Here is a 14360-nt window from a genome sequence, read left to right on the forward strand (position 1 = left end):
CATCAAACATGTCACTTTGTGCATGTTGGATGGGTGGTATGCCAGTGAGGTACACCCCCAGCTCAGCTCAGAGAAACCAACCTTACTCTAGCTCATAATCTAACCCTGCTTGAAACTTGGTAGATATTTAAATTTAAAGAATGAAGGAGATAAAAGCCCCTTGTCATTCAGAAGCTCCCATGTAGTCACAGCTACGGGGCCTGAAGTGCTACTCCTAGAAATTAAACCTTATAGCAACTGCAGAGAAATATAACTCAAAGGCTGTGGACACTATAGTAAAAGGGACCTCAACATACGTCACCCCCACATCCTATGGGATCATAGATTGCTGACAAGACTGGAGTAGTATACACAGAAGATGCAGCCCTTATATCTGCTATCTAAATCACATTTACCTGAACTAACAAAAGCACCCCACTCTTGTGAGATCCACGGATAAAGAGAATCCCTCAGGCTCAGGCACAGTACACAGTGTATGAAAACCCACTAATCACAGCCAAAGACAGAGAAATTAAACTATGAAGTCCAATTGGAATTAAACTCAATGATTGTTATGGTTTAGATATAAGATGTTCCCCAAAAGTTCATGTGTGAGACAATGAAAGAATTTTCAGAGGTGAAATGATTAGATTATGAGAGTTGAAACCTCATCAGTGGATTAATACATTCACATGGATTAACTGAGTAGTAACTGTAGGCAGGTAGGATGTGGCTGAAAGAAATGGGTCCCAGGAGGCATGGCTACTGTTCAAGATGACAGACCTTAGGATCAACCACGTGGTACTGGTTGTGCAAGAATTTAGGATATTGGAGTTAGGGGGTCATGGAGGCTTCCTCCAAGATTTCAAAGGAGGGCCTGGAAAAATGTAGCAGGATCAGTCCCTTTGGGCTGCTTCTTAGAGGATGATGCATGAAGATGTGGTCAGGAAGCTGAAGCTTCAGTGGAGGCCCCCAAGATTAAGATATGCCAGTAACATGGGATATCTACTGAGAAAAACCACAGAAATTGAGCAGAAATAAGCCAAGAGATAGGCCTTGTGGGCTGCAACCAGCAAAGCCATAGGGGCAGAGCTGCACAAACCTTTGGATAAAACATCACAATGACACATGCCCCATATGCTGGACATGGATTTATATAAAATTTGTTTCCTCACCTGAATTTTGGTCCTTCTTTGGTCCCATCTCTTCTCTATATGCCACTATTAATCCCTTGTGGAATGGAAATGTTTACTCGGTGCCATTATGTATTGGATATAAGTAACTTGCTTTTGAACTTTTACTCTCATAGCTGAGAGTTTGCTTGAGTCTCAGATGAAATTTTGGTATTGAACTTTTGGGCAATGCTGGAATTGTTAAGACTGTGAGGACTCTTGAAAATGGACTAAAACTATTATGCATTGTGAAATGGGCATGAGCTTTTGGAGCTAGGTGTGGAATATTATGTTTTATATGTTAGGTCACCCAAAATTTCATGTGTAAGAAAATGCAAGAATTTTCAGAAGTGAAATGATTAGATTATGAGTAGTATAAGCTAATTAGTGGATTAATCCACTAATATTGATTAACTATGCAGCAACTGTAGGCTTGTAGGGTGTGGCTGGAAGATGTAGGTTACTGGGAGTGTGCCTTGGGGTTTATATTGGCAGGAAGAGCTATCTTTATACTTCCTGGTTGCTGTGTCCTGAGCTGATTTCCTCCATTATAGCCTTCCACTATGATGTTCCATCATGATGACACAAAGCTATGGAACTAGCCAAACATGGACTGAACCTCTGAAACATGAGCCAAAATAAACTTTTCTTCCTCTAACTTGTTTTTCAGGCATATGGTAAACAACAAACAAAAGCTAACACAACAAATCAATATCCCAGGGCACATCATCAAGAGAAGATCACTTACTAGGAAGGCTCTCACATAAAAACCAAAGAGATATTCATCTGAATAGCTGTGCATATCTCAACATAGAAACACAAGAAATGTGAAAAGAATGAAGCAACATGACATCTCCTAAAGTCTATGATTTTCAAGCAATTGATTTCAAAGATATCAAAGTGGTTGAGAAGCTGGACAAAGAATTCAAAATAATGATCTTTAAAGAGCTCAATGAATTATAAAAGCACACAAATAAACATCTGAATGAGTTAAGGAGGGCAATTCAATACATAAATAAGCAATAAAATAAAGATATAGAGATTTCAAAAAAGAAACAAACGAAAATCTTGGAAATGAAAAGCTCAATAAGTCAGATTAAAAAACTTAGTTGAAAGCCTTATCAGCAGACTAGAACAAATGAAAGAACAAATATAGGGCTTGAAGACAAAGTTGAAGAATTATTTAGGCAGTAATGAATAAAAAAATAATAAGGAAAATGGCGATATTACCAAAAGTTCTCTATAGGTTTAATGCAATGCCAATCAAAATCCCAATGGCATTCCTTGTAGAAATAGAGAAAGCAATCATGAAATTCATATGGAAAAATAAAAGACCCAGAATAGCAAAAACAATGCTAAGCAGGAAGTGTGAATCAGGCGGTATAGCGATACCAGACTTCAAACTATACTACAGAGCAATAGTAACAAAAACAGCATGGTACTGGTACCAAAACAGGCGGGTGGACCAATGGTACAGAATAGAGGACACAGAAACCAATCCACAAAACTACAACTATCTTATATTTGATAAAGGGGCTAAAAGCATGCAATGGAGGAAGGATAGCATCTTCAACAAATGGTGCTGGGAAAACTGGAAATCCATATGCAACAAAATGAAACTGAATCCCTTTCTCTCGCCATGCACAAAAGTGAATTCAAAATGGATCAAGGAGCTTGATATCAAATCAGAGACACGCCGTCTGATAGAAGAAAAAGTTGGCTACGATCTACATTCGGTGGGGTCGGGCTCCAAATTCCTCAATAGGACACCCATAGCACAAAAGTTAATAACTAGAATCAACAAATGGGACTTACTCAAACTAAAAAGTTTTTTCTCAGCAAAAGAAACAATAAGAGAGGTAAATAGGGAGCCTACACCCTGGGAACAAATCTTTACTCTTCACACTTCAGATAGAGCCCTAATATCCAGAGTATACAAAGAACTCAAAAAATTAGACAATAAGAGAACAAACAACCCAATCAACAAATGGGCCAAGGACCTGAACAGACACTTCTCAGAGGAGGACATACAGTCAATCAACAAGTACATGAAAAAATGCTCACCATCTCTAGCTGTCAGAGAAATGCAAATCAAAACCACCCTAAGATACCATCTCACTCCAGTAAGATTGGCAGCCATTATGAAGTCAAACAACAACAAGTGCTGGCGAGGATGTGGGGAAAAGGGTACACTTGTACATTGCTGGTGGGACTGCAGATTGGTGCAGCCAATTTGGAAAGCAGTATGGAGATTTCTTGGAAAGCTGGGAATGGAGCCACCATTTGACCCAGCTATTCCCCTTCTTGGTCTATTCCCTAAAGACCTAAAAAGAGCATGCTACAGGGACACTGCTACATCGATGTTCATAGCAGCACAATTCACAATAGCAAGACTGTGGAACCAACCTAGATGCCCTTCAATAGACGAATGGATAAAAAAAATGTGGCATTTATACACAATGGAGTATTACTCTGCATTAAAAAATGACAAAATCATAGAATTTGCAGGGAAATGCATGGCATTAGAGCAGATTATGCTAAGTGAAGCTAGCCAATCCCTAAAAAACAAATGCCAAATGTCTTCTTTGATATAAGGAGAGTAACTAAGATCAGAGTAGGGACGAAGAGCAGGAAAAGAAGATTAACATTTAACAGGGATGGGAGGTGGGAGGGAAAGGGAGAGAGAAGGGAAATTGCATGGAAATGGAAGGAGACCCTCAGGGTTATACAGTGGAGGGGGTAGAGAGAGAGGAGGGGAGGGGAGGGGAGAGGTGGGGAGGGGGGAGGGTGGAGGATGGGAAAGGCAGCGGAGCACAACAGACACTAGTATGGCAATATGTAAATCAATGGATGTGTAACTGATGTGATTCTGCAATCTGTGTATGGGGTGAAGGTGGGAGTTCATAACCCACTTGAATCAAAGTGTGGAATATGATATGTCAAGAAATTTGTAATGTTTTGAACAACTCACAATAAAAAATTAAAAAAAAAATAATAAGGAATCAACAGAATATACAAGATCTCTGGCACATCATTAAAAGACCAAATGTATACATGTTCATAGTAGATGTGAGAGAAGAGCTATAGGTTGAAGACACAGAAAATCTATTCAGTGAAATAATTATATAAAACTTCCCAAGTCTTCAAACTGGCATGTACATCAAGATATAGGAGGTATTTAGACAAGACCAGAAAATAATGTCTCCACATTATAGTCAAACTGCCAAAAGTACAGGAAAAAGAAAAAAATAATAAAAGTTGCCAGGGAGATGCAAAACGTCATATTTAAAAGCAAACTCTTCAGGTTAATAGCAGATTTCTCAGCAGAAACTACAAAGTTTAGGAGAGAATGAAATGATGTATTTCAAGTTCGAAAGAAAATAACTGCCAACCAGATTATTATACCCAGAAATGTTATCTTTCAGAATTGAAGAACAAATAAAGACCTTTCATGATAAACATAAACCACTAAATCAGCATTTGAGAAGATACCTATGGAAATCCTGTACCAAGCAGAGGAAGAAAAGAAAAAACATAGAGTATAGGAAAAAATAAATCTCACTAGAAGAATAGATAAGTGAATGAGAATTAAAAAGAATTTTAACATTAAAACAGAAAGCCATCAAAGTTCTGAAATGAATAAGAGAGAAAGAAGAAAAGAGAATATCCAAAACAACCAGAAGAAAAACAACAGAATGGAGGAGCAAGTGCATACTTTAATAATAATTCTGAACATAAAGTCTATTTACATAAGATGGACTTATTGGATTAAAAATAAGACCCACTATCTAATGCATGCAAGAGACTCACCTTACTGGCAAACACAAACAAAAACTGAAATATTCCAAGTAAATGGAAGAAGAAAGCAATTAAGAATAGCTATATGCATATCTGAAAAAAACAAACTTTAAACCAAAATTAGTTAAAAGAGACAAAAAGGTTACTATACATTGATAAAAGGAACAATTCATCAAAAATATATAACAATTATATATGCACCAAACTTTGGAAAACACAATTTTATAACAGAAACACTACAGGGAATAAAGGGAGAGATAGAACCCAATGGATTATTAGTAGGTTACTTCAATACTTCATTATTTGTCTTCCAGATTTAAAAAAATCAGGAAAGAAGCATCAAAGTTAAATTATAATATAGATCAAATAGACATAACAGATATCTAGGGAATATCACAACCAATAGCTGTAGAACCCACATTGTTTTCATCAACACATGGAACTTTTTACAAAAACAGATCATATATTAGTCCATAAAGGAAATCTTCAAGCATTCAAAAAAATGAAGTGACTTCTTTCATTTTATCAGATCAAAATGGAATGAAATTAGAAATGAACAATAAGAGAAGCTACAGATTGCACAAACATCTAGATATTAAACGATACATTTTTGAATTAATAATCACTCCTTGAAGAAAATGGGGAGGGGGAGAGTTAAAAATTTCTAGCATCAATTGAAAATGGAAACACCAGAACCTGTGGAATACAGAGAAAGCTGCACTAGGAGGGAAGTTTATAGCTATGAATCCTGACACTTAAAAAAAGGAGAGATCACAAATAAATAATCTAACAATGCATCTCAAAGACTATATAATAATAATACAATCTATATAAGGAAAGAAATAGTAACTATCAGAGCAGAAAGAAATGAAATAGAGACTAAAAGAACAATACAAAAGATCAATGAAATTAAGAGCTGGTTCCTTAAAAATGTAAACAAAATTGAAGAACTAGCCAAAAGAAAGGGAGTTAAATAATTAAAAGTAGAAATAAAAATGGTGATATTACAATAGATAGCATTGAAATTCATAGGAAGGTTAGGGAATATTTTGAAAAACTATAACTGAACAAAGAAGATTTTAAAAATTAAACAGATCAAAGTTAAGCAATGAAATTGAAGCAGTAATAAAGTCTTCAATAAAGAAAAGCCCATGAGGGGCTGGAGTTGTGGCTCAGTGGTGGAGTTCTTGCCTGGCATGTGTGAGGCACTGGATTCGATCTTCAACACCACATAAAAAAATAAATAAACAAAATTAAGGTATAAAAATAATAATTTAAAAAATCTCATGAATGAATAGATTCATGACTGAAGACTGAATTTTATCAGATGTTTAAAGAAGAACTAATTCCAATTCTCCTCAAACTATTTCTTAAAATATAAAAGGAAGGAATATTTCCAATTCATTCTAAGAATCCAGTATTACCCCACTACCCAAAACTGATAAAAAAATAAAATTATAGACCAATTATATCCCTGATGAACATAGATGCAAAAATCTTTAATAAATACTTGCAAATAAAATCAAATACACTGGTACCACCACCATGTTCTCTTGGGTGAGCGTCATTGGGCTGTCTGACAGCGCCTTGCAGTCACAATGGATCCAAGTTTTAAACATGGCAACTCTGAAAAGATAATACCAGGTGACTAAAGTCAATTAAAAACATCCAGAAAATTAACCAAGTCTATGAAAATGGTAGCAGCAGCAAAATATTCCCGAGCTGAGAGGGAGTTGAAACCGGCTTGAGTGTATGGAATAGGATCTTTGGCTCTGTATGAGAAAGCTGATATTAAGGAACCCGAAGACAAGAAGAAATACCTCCTTATTGGTATGTCCTCAGATCGAGGACTTTATGGTATTATTCATTCTTCGGTTGCCAAACAGATGAAAAGTGAGGTGCCTACACTCATGGCAGCTGGAAAAAAGTTATGCTTGTTGGAGTTGGTGATAAAATCAAAGGCATACTTCATAGGACGCATTTGGATCAGTTTTTGGTGACATTCAAAGACGTGGGAACAAAGCCCTGTACTTTTGGAGATGCATTGGTCATTACTCTTGAATTACTAAATTCTGGATATGAGTTTGATGAAGGCTCTATCATCTTTAATCAATTCAGGTCTGTAATCTCTTATAAGACAGAAGAAAAGCCCATCTTTTCTCTTAATACAATTGCAAGTGCTGAGAGCATGAATATCTATGATGATATTGATGCTGATATGCTGCAAAATTATCAAGAATACAATCTTTCCAACATTATCTACTACTCCCTGAAGGAGACTACCACCAGTGAACAGAGTGCTAGGATGACAGCTGTGGACAATGCCAGTAAGAATGCTTCTGAAATGATTCAACAGCACCTGACAAGGTATTCCACAAAGATGAAATTAAAGAAAAAAACAAAGATGAGAATCAGCAGAGAGAGGTATTACACTAAGGCAAAATCTAATCAGAGGAGAAACCAAGTCACGTTAAATACCAAAAATTAACAAAAATGGCTGGGTATACAGATCATGTCTCAATAATAACCCTGAATGTTACTGGAATAAACTCACTAATCAAAAGCTATACACTAGCAGATTGAATTAAAAAAAAGACCCAACAATATGCTGCCTCCAAGAGACTCATCTCATAGGAAAAGGCATCCACAGGCTGAAGGTGAAGGGTTAGGGAAAATCATATCACTCTCATGAACTGCAGAAGCAAGAAGGGATTTCCATCCTCATATCAAATAAAATAGACTTCAAGCTAAAATCAATCAAAAAGGATAAAGAAGGACACTACATACTGCTCCAGGGAATCATACACCAACAAGATTTAGCAATTATAAAAATATATGCCCCAAACAATAGAGCATCTACATTCATCAAACAAACTCTTCCCAAGTTCAAGAGTCAAATAGACCACAACACAATAATTTAGGGTGACTTTAACACATCTATTTCAGTTTTATATATATTTATTCAGTTCAAAGGCTGAACAAAGAAACTATGGAAATCAATATATAATCAATAACTTAGACTTATCTGACATATATAGAATATTTCATCCTTCAACAAGAGAATACACTTTCTTCTCAGCAGCACATGGGTCCTTCTCTAAAATACACCATATACTATGCCACAAAGCAACTCTTAGCAAATATAAAAAAGTAGATATACTACCCTGCATTTTCTCAGATCATAATGGAATGAAATTAGAAATCAATGATAAAATAAAAAAATACACTCCAACACTTGGAGACTAAATAATATGCTACTGAATGAACAATGGGTTGCTGAAGACATCAAGGAGGAGATTAAAATTTTTTAGAGGTGAATGAGAACATAGATACAACATATCAAAATCTCTGGGTCACTATGAAAGCAGTTCTAAGAGTGCATTGCATGAAGTTCACTCCTTAAAAGAAGAAAAAGTCAACAAATGACTTAACATTACATCTCAAAGCCTTAGAAAAAGAAGAACAAATCTACATCAAAAGCAGAAGACAGGAAATAATTAAAATCAGAGCTGAAATCAATGAAATTCAAACAAAAGAAACAATTGAAAAAATTGACAGAACAAAAAGTTGTTTTTTTTAAAAAATAAATACAATTTACAGAACCTTAGCCATGCTAACAAAGGAGAGAGAAAACTCAAACTACTAATTGATGTGATGAAAAAGGAAATATCACAAGAGACACTACAGAAATACAGAAGATAATTAGAAATTATTTTGAAAACTTGTACTCCAATAAAATGGAAAATATTGAAGGCATCAAAAAATTTATAGAGTCATATCATTTGCCTAAATTGAAGCAGGATGATATACACAATTTAAACAGTTCAATTTCAAGTGACAAAATAGAAGATGCCATCAAAAGTCTACCAGTCAAGAAAAGCCTAGGACTGGATGGATACACAGCCGAGTTCTACAAGACCTTTAAAGAAGAACTAATATCAATACTCTTGAATTTACTTCAGAAAATAGAAAAAGAAGGAACACTTCCAAACTCATTCTATGAGGCCAATATCACCCTGATTCCAAAACCAGGCAAAGACACATCAAAAAAAGAAAACTTGCTGATGATATGATTTTATACCTGGAAGACCCTAAAAATTCCACCAGAAAACTCCTAGAATGAATTTAGCAAAGTAGCAGGAGATAAAATCAACACCCATAAATCAAAGGCATTTCTGTATACCAGTGACAAATTCTCAGAAAGGCAAATGGGGAAAACTACCCCATTCTCAATAGCCTCAAAAAAAAAAAAAAACAACTTGGGAATCAACAAAAGTGGTGAAAGATCTATATAATGAAAATTACAGAACCCTAAAGAAAAAAATCAAAGAAGACCTTAGAAGATAGAAAGATCTACCTTCCTTTTGGACAGGCAGAATTAATATTATCAAAATGACCATACTTCCAAAAGCACAATACAGATTTAATGCAATACCGATCAAAATTCCAATGACATTCCTCATAGAAATAAAAAAAAAGCAATCATGAAATTCATCTGGAAAAGCAAAAGACCTAGACTAGCTAAAGCAATACTTAGCAGAAGAGTGAAGCAGGTGCCATCACTATACCAGACCTTAAACTATACTACAGAGCAATAGTAACAAAAACAGCATGGTATTGGCACCAAAACAGACTGGTAGACCAATAGTATAGAATAGAGGACACAGAGACTGACAAAACTACAGATATCTTCTATTAGACAAAGGTTCAAAGAACATGCACTGGAGAAAAGATAACCTCTTCAACAAATGGTGCTGGGAAAACTGGAAATCCATATGCAACAAAATGAAATTAAACCTCTGTCACCATGCACAAAACTCAACTCAAATTGATCAAGGACTTAGGAATACAACCAGAGACCATGGTCTAATAGAAGAAAAAGTAGGCCCCAATCTCCATCATGTGGGATTAGGCATCAACTTCCTTAATAACACTCCTGTGGCACAAGATTCAAAATTAAGAATCAATAAATGGGATGGACTCAAACTAAAATGTTTCTCATCAGCAAAAGAAACAATCTGTGAGGTGAATAGAGAGCCTACATCTTGGGAGCAAATCTTTACCCCTCACACATAAGATAGAGCAATAATCACTAGAGTATATAAAGAACTCAAAAAGCTAAACACCAATAAAACAAATAACCCAGTCAATAAATGGGCCAAGGACCTGAAGAGACACCTCTCAGAAGATAATGTACAATCAATCAACAAATACAGGAAAAAATGTTCATCATCACTAGCAATAGAGAAATGCAAATCAAAACCATCTAAAACTTCATCTCACTCCAGTCAGAATGGCAGCTATTATTCATACAAACAACAATAAGTGTTGGCGAGGATGTGGGGGAAAAGGCACACTCATACATTGTTGGTGGGACTTCAAATTGGTGCAGCCAATATGGAAAGCAGTATGGAGATTTCTTGGAAATATGGGAATGGAACCACCATTTGACCCAGCTATCCCTCTCTTTGGACTATACCCAAAGGACTTAAAAACAGCATACTACAGGGACACAGCCACATCAATGTTCATAGCAGCCCAATTCACAATAGCTAAATTGTGGAACCAACCTAGATGCCCTTCAATAGATGAATGGATAAAAAATGTGACATATATACACAATGGATTATTACTCAGCAATAAAAGAGAATAAAATCATGGCATTTGCAGGTAAATGGATGGAGTTAAAGATGATAATGCTAAATGAAGTGAGCCAATCCCAAAAGCCAAATGCCAAATGTTATCTCTGATATAAGGAGGCTAATTCATGGTGGAGTAGGGAGGGGAAGCTTGGGAGGAATAGAAGAATTCTAGATAGGGCAGAGGGGTGGGAGGGTAAGGGAGGGGGCATGGGGTTAGAAATGATTGTGGAATGTGATGAACATTAATATCAAAAGTACATGTATGAAGACATGAATTGATATGAATATACTTTGTATACAACCAGAGATATGAAAAATTGTGTTCTATATGTGCAATAAAAATTGTAATGCATCCTGCTGTCATATATAAATTAAAAAATAATTAAAAAAATCAACTACACATTAAAAAGATTATGTGTCATAATCAAGTTTGTTTCATTCTGGGGATGCAAGAATTTTTCAAATATGCAAATAAGTAAATGCAATATAGCACATAAGTCAAATTAAATACAAAAATCATATGATTATCTCAAGATGTAGAAAAAGATTTCAACAAAATTCAACACACTTTTATGATAAAATTCCTTAATAAATTAGGCATAAAAGGATCACACTTAAACATAATTAAGTCATATATGACTAACACAAAGCCAGCATTATGATGAATGGGGAAACATGAAAGCACTTCTTCTAAAATCAAAAAATAAGACAGGAATGTCCAATTTTATTCAAGATGCTAATTGAAACTTTGGCCAGAGTCCTTTGGTAAAGCAAAGAAATAAAAGGGATACAAATAATGAAATAAGAAGTAAAAGTATCCTTGTTTGCAGAAGATATGATTCTATATTTAGAAAACACTTAAGTACACCAAAACAAATTCAACAAAATGGCATGAAAAAAAATCAATATGAAAATTAGAAGCTTTTCTATATACCAATAAAGAATTATCTGTGAAAGGATCCCATTAACAATAGCCTCAGATATAAAGTACCTAGGAATAAACTTAACCAAGGAGGTGAAAGACTTTTACAATTAAAATTACAAAATATTGCAAAAAAGAATTGAAAGAAGATACTAGAGGTTCAGAAAACCTCCCATGTTCATGATTTGGTAAAATATTGTTAAAATGACCATATTGCTGAAATTGATATATAGAGTCAATGAAGGTCTTATTGTAGTGGCACCCCCTTTCTCCACAGAAAATCTTAACTGGGCTTCTTCAGAAATCTTCACCATGGCTGATTTTAGGACTGTCAGCAAAACAGTCTCTGAAAACGAGTTCATTGTAGATAAACTTCCTATTTTCATGTTGCCCTATGTTACTTGGCTACTGGCTGGGAAGAAATCAGCACTCCAGGTGCTGGACACCCTCTTACTAATTTTTCACAAACGTACCCAGTAGTTTATAGAAATGTTCAAACAAGGCCTCTGGTCTTCAGCTGGGGCTTCACAGAGGTGTCTACATTTCTAAAATAAGAGAAGTTACCAATTGGGCTCCATGGTAACAGCTGGCAGGGAGAGGAAAGAAAGGGGAGAAGAAGCTCTCCCCTTCTCAGGTGTTGTCCTTGAAGGGTTGACTTGCTAAAACAGTGAAAGAAAAAGCTGCTTTTATGAGAACTTCTGCAGACTGTGAACTTCTAAGCCCCTCCCCTTACATGCTGGGTATAAAATTCTGAAACCACCTAAAGTTGGGGTTTAGGGGATTAATTGATTACAGCCCAAGCTGTGCCATCTGAACCTGGCTACAGCCAAATAAAACCGTTTCCTGCTATCTTCGGTGCCTTGCCTCATCTGTCCCTACAACATTATCAAAACACCATTGACATTCTTCACATAATAGAAAAAATAATCCTAAAATTCACATGGAAGCATGAAAGACCGCTAATAGCTACAACAATTCTAAACAAAAGAGTGATGTTGTAAGCATCCCTATAGCTGATTTCTAAATGTACTACAGAGCTACAGTACCAAAACAACATGATATTAGCATAAAAACAGACATACATACTAAAGGTACTAAAGGTACAAAATAAACCCACACCTCTACAGCTATCTGATTCCCAACAAAGGTGCCAAAAAAGATCTACATGAAAAAAAATGAAAGTAGACACCTATCTCTCCCCCTTTGCAAAAATCAAATATTTCAGTTTATGAAATATCTTCATATAAGAATTATAAATTTAAAATACCAGAAGAAACCATAGGGGAAACTTTTGAAGATTCTGACACAGATAATGATTTTTTTTTTTTTTTTTGGTACCAGGAATTGGGCCCAGCAGTGCTCAACCTGAGCCACATTCCCAGCCCTTTTTAATATTTTATTTAGAGACAGGGTCAGACTGAGTTGCTTAGGGTCTTGGTAAGTTGGTGAGGCTGGCTTTGAACTTGCCTCAGTCTTCAAAGTTGCTGGGATTATAAGTGTTTGCCATTGCATCCTGCTAATGATTTCTTCAATAGACTTTAATAGCTCAAGGAAAAAAAAACAAGAAGTAACAATATGATGTTATCAAAAAATAAAGAAAAAAAAGACCTTCTGCATAAAATAGGAAATAATCCACAAAGTGAAGAGACAACCTCCAAAATGGGAGGAAAAAACTTTACCAGCTACTGGCCTAATAGAATATTAGCATCCAGAATACATAAGAAATTTTAAAAATTTAAGAACAAAAGAACAACTAATACAATAAAAAAGGGGCAAATGACCTGAACAGATACTTGTCAAAAGAAGAAGTAAATGACCAACTAATGTATGAAAAATGATCAATATCTTTATCTCTTAGGGAAATGAGAATCAAACCACATTGATATTTTATCTCACCTCCATCAGAATGGCTATAATAAAAAAAACTAAACAAAAAATTAACAAATGCTGTCAAGGATATGGTGAAAAAAAGGAGCCTTTATATATTGCTGGTGGAAATGAAAATTAGTGCAGTTTCTATGGAGAACAGTATGGACGGTCCTGAAAAAGCTAAATGTAGAACTACCATATGATTCAGCTATACCATGCTTGGGTATTCACTGAAAGGAAATGAAGTCAGCATGCAGAAGAGGTAAGTGTATACTTATGTTTATTGTGGCACTATTCACAATAGCCACGGTATGAAATCAGCATAGGTGTCCTTCAACAGATGAATGGATAAAGAAAATATGGCACATATACACAATGGCATATTACTAACACTTCTCCAAAGAAGTCACCTTATTTGCAGAATAATGGATGGAACTGGAGGACATAATTTTAAGTAAAATAACTTTTCTGTCATATAAGGAACTAAAAAAAAGTAATGAAAGAAAAAGAAATGAAAAGATGACTTGTAAGTGGAAGGGGAGCTATTAGGTAAGAATGAGGAGACAAGGACATTAGGGAGGGAGGAAAACAAAGATTGAAGGGCGGGAGAACATGCTATTTGCATGTCACTGTGAAACTCATTAATTTGTATAATTAATATGCATTAATAATTACATTTTTAAATACAAAATAAAATTCATGTGGAAAGCCACAGGCCCTAGAATATCTAAAATGATCTTGTAAAAGAGAATAAAGTGGGAAAAATTACTCTACTCTGTATTCATGTCTACTATTTACTTAAAGTAATCAAGACAGTATGGTATTAGACCATTTGACCCAGCTATCCTACTTCTCAGTATATACCCAAAGGACTTAAAATCAACATATTAAACCAACACAGCCATATCACTGTTTATAGCAGCTCAATTCACAATAGATAATCCATGGAACAAACTTAGGTGCCCTTCAAAACATGAA

The 14360-nt window shown here is 35.3% G+C and overlaps 1 pseudogene; it reads left to right on the forward strand.

Moving 5' to 3' along the window:
- Window positions 1–6494: 6494 nt before the first annotated feature.
- On the forward strand, window positions 6495–11993 carry LOC114091818 (ATP synthase subunit gamma, mitochondrial-like; annotated as a pseudogene).
- The last annotated feature ends 2367 nt before the right edge of the window (window positions 11994–14360 follow it).

Source organism: Marmota flaviventris, chromosome X (genome assembly GCF_047511675.1).
Source record: "Marmota flaviventris isolate mMarFla1 chromosome X, mMarFla1.hap1, whole genome shotgun sequence".
Taxonomy (NCBI): domain Eukaryota; kingdom Metazoa; phylum Chordata; class Mammalia; order Rodentia; family Sciuridae; genus Marmota; species Marmota flaviventris.